Here is a 2,799-nt window from a genome sequence, read left to right as displayed (position 1 = left end):
CCATTAGGTCAAAATTTGCATATCAATAAAGATAATTATCCTAGATTGGAACACTTTATCAAATATGGTTAAATCTATTGTTATTATAATACTAGAATATAATTGGGCACTTTTGGAGGATGCTGGAAATTCAATTCATTTCTTTTGCAAAGAGAAATGAATTGTAATCAGCATGTTGCCTGATGACTAGCATAGCGTATTATTGATTACCTCCCAAATTCACCCACTTTTCTGAACACTATGATCCTTTCACTGAGATGTTTGCCTGTACTCAGTGCAGACATTTCCTCTGTGCTCTGGAGGCCAACCCCACACACACCCTTTTGTAACTCCCCCTAATGTAGAGTAGATTTCAGTTTAGAATGAATGGATTTATTTGTACACTCAATTTCAGTACTTGTCATTTGATTTCATATAATGAACTTTATGATTTTCCTTAGATTATATTCTTTTTAATTTTTATTACTTTTCTTAAACAAAAAAACTTTTTTTTGAATTTTATTTTTTTCTTATCAGTTACATTTTATTAACTCTGTATCCCAGCCATGTCCCGATCCCTCATTCCCTCCCAGTCCCTCCCTCCCTCCCTCATCTCCACCGTGCCCCTTTCCAAGTCCACTGATAGGGGGGACCTCCTCCCCATTCATCTGATCCTGTTTTATCAGGTATCTTCAGGACTGGCTGCAAAGCTCTCCTCTGTGGCCTAACAGGACTGCTCCTCCCTTGGGGGGTGGGGAGGCCAAAGAGCCAGTCATTGAGTTCCTGTTAGAAATAGTCCTTGTTCCCCTCACTATGGGAAACCAATTGGTTACTGAGCTACCACAGGCTACATCTGAGCAGAGGTTCTAGGTTATATCCATACATGGTCTTTGGTTGAATGTCAGTCTCAGAAAAGACCCTGTGCCCAGATAGCCACTAATAACATAAAGTACCTTGGGGTGACACTAACCAAGCAAGTGAAAGACCTGCTTGGAAAAAACTTCAAGTCTCTGAAGAAAGAAATTGAAGAAGATCTCAGAAGATGGAAAGATCTCCCGTGCTCATGAATTGATAGGATTAACATTGTGAAAATGACCATTCTGCCCAAAGCAATCTACAGATTCAATGCAATTCCCATCAAAATGCCAACTCAATTCTTTACAGACCTTGAAAATAAGATTCTCAGCTTCATATGGAGAAACAAAAAACCCAGAATCTCCAAAACAATCCTGTACAACAACAGATCATCTAGAGGTATCTCCATCCCCGATCTCAAGTTGTACTACAGAGCAATAGTAATAAAAACTGCATGATATTGGCATAAAAACTGAAAGGAGGATCACATGGAACCGCATAGAAGAACCAGAAATAAACCCACACACCTATGAATACTCAATTTTTGACAAAGAAGCCAAAACCATTCAATGGAAAAAAGACAGCATCTTCAACAAATGGTGCTGGTCCAACTGGATGTCCACATGCAGAAAAAATGAAAATAGATCTATATTTATCACCCTGCACAAAACTATAGTCCAAGTGGATCAAAGACCTCAACATTAAACCAGATACTCTAAATCTGTTAGAAGAAAAAGTGGGGAACAGCCTAGAACTCATTGGCACAGGAGACAACTTCCTGAACAGAACACCAACAGCACAGGCTCTAAGAGCAACAATCAATAAATGGGACCTCATGAAACTGAAAAGCTTCTGTAAAGCAAAGGACACTGTCATCAAAACAAAACTTTTTTCATGTAATATATAATGTTTGCTTTTTCTTCTTCCAGTTCTTCCCAAATTCTCCTCACCTCCTTACCCACTTAACTTTGGTTCTTTTTTCTTTCTTTTTCTTTCTAAAGCAAACAAAAAACATGAAGAAAAAAGAACAAAACCAAGAAACATACATACAAACACACAGAGAGACACACCACAAACACACACACACACACACACACACACACACGTACACACCAAAATCAAAACAAGCAAAAGGTCAATAAAATAAAAAAAGTACCAAAACAAAGAAAAATGAAACGAAAGTCCAGAAAAATACCATTGAGTTTTTATGTTAGGCAACTCTTCTTGGGTATGGGCTGTTGATATACCCAGTGAAACTCCATTAAATAACTAATTTTCCCTTTGTCAGCAGGTATCAATTTCAGATAGCTTCTTGGCTAGAGTGGCAGCCTGTTAATATTGTATAAATTTGAATAATTTTTAAGCAACAAATCTTTTCTTGAGATAACTTAATAGTTTCCCATACTTTCTAAAAGTATTGCTTTGTTTTATTTTTCCAGACAGAGTTTCTCTGTGTAACCTTGGCTGTCCTTGACTTACTTTGTAGGGCAAGCTGCTCTCAAACTCACAGAGATCCGCCTGCCTCTCCCTCCTCCAGTGCTGGAATTATAATTGTGTGCCATCATACCCAGCCCTCCTAAAGATATTTTTAAGATTATATTTTATTACTCTGTGGATCTTCTTGTTGTATGCTTGACCTCTCCTGCTTCTTCTATTCTTCCTCCTACCCCATAACAAGAGGAGTAGGGGCTGTTTTTGAATCTGCTACCTAGCACTGGCGGCTGGGCTGCCCTGTCAGTTCCCAGACAGAGACAGTTCATTTAGTCGACCAATGACTTGAGATACCAGGGTCATTTGGTAGCTTTTGAGGGCTTCCCTGTTTCAGGAAGGAAGGAAAGGAGAGAATGGGAGAAGGGGGATGAGGGAGTGGGGCTGGGATCAGGATGTAAAGTGATGAAAAAAAATGGAAGGAAGGAAGGAAGGAAGGAAGGAAGGAAGGAAGGAAGGAAGGAAGGAAGGAAGGAA

Source organism: Psammomys obesus, unplaced genomic scaffold (genome assembly GCF_907164565.1).
Source record: "Psammomys obesus unplaced genomic scaffold, mPsaObe1.curated_primary_1811, whole genome shotgun sequence".
Lineage (NCBI taxonomy): Eukaryota > Metazoa > Chordata > Mammalia > Rodentia > Muridae > Psammomys > Psammomys obesus.
Note: the sequence above shows the minus strand (reverse complement) of the source record.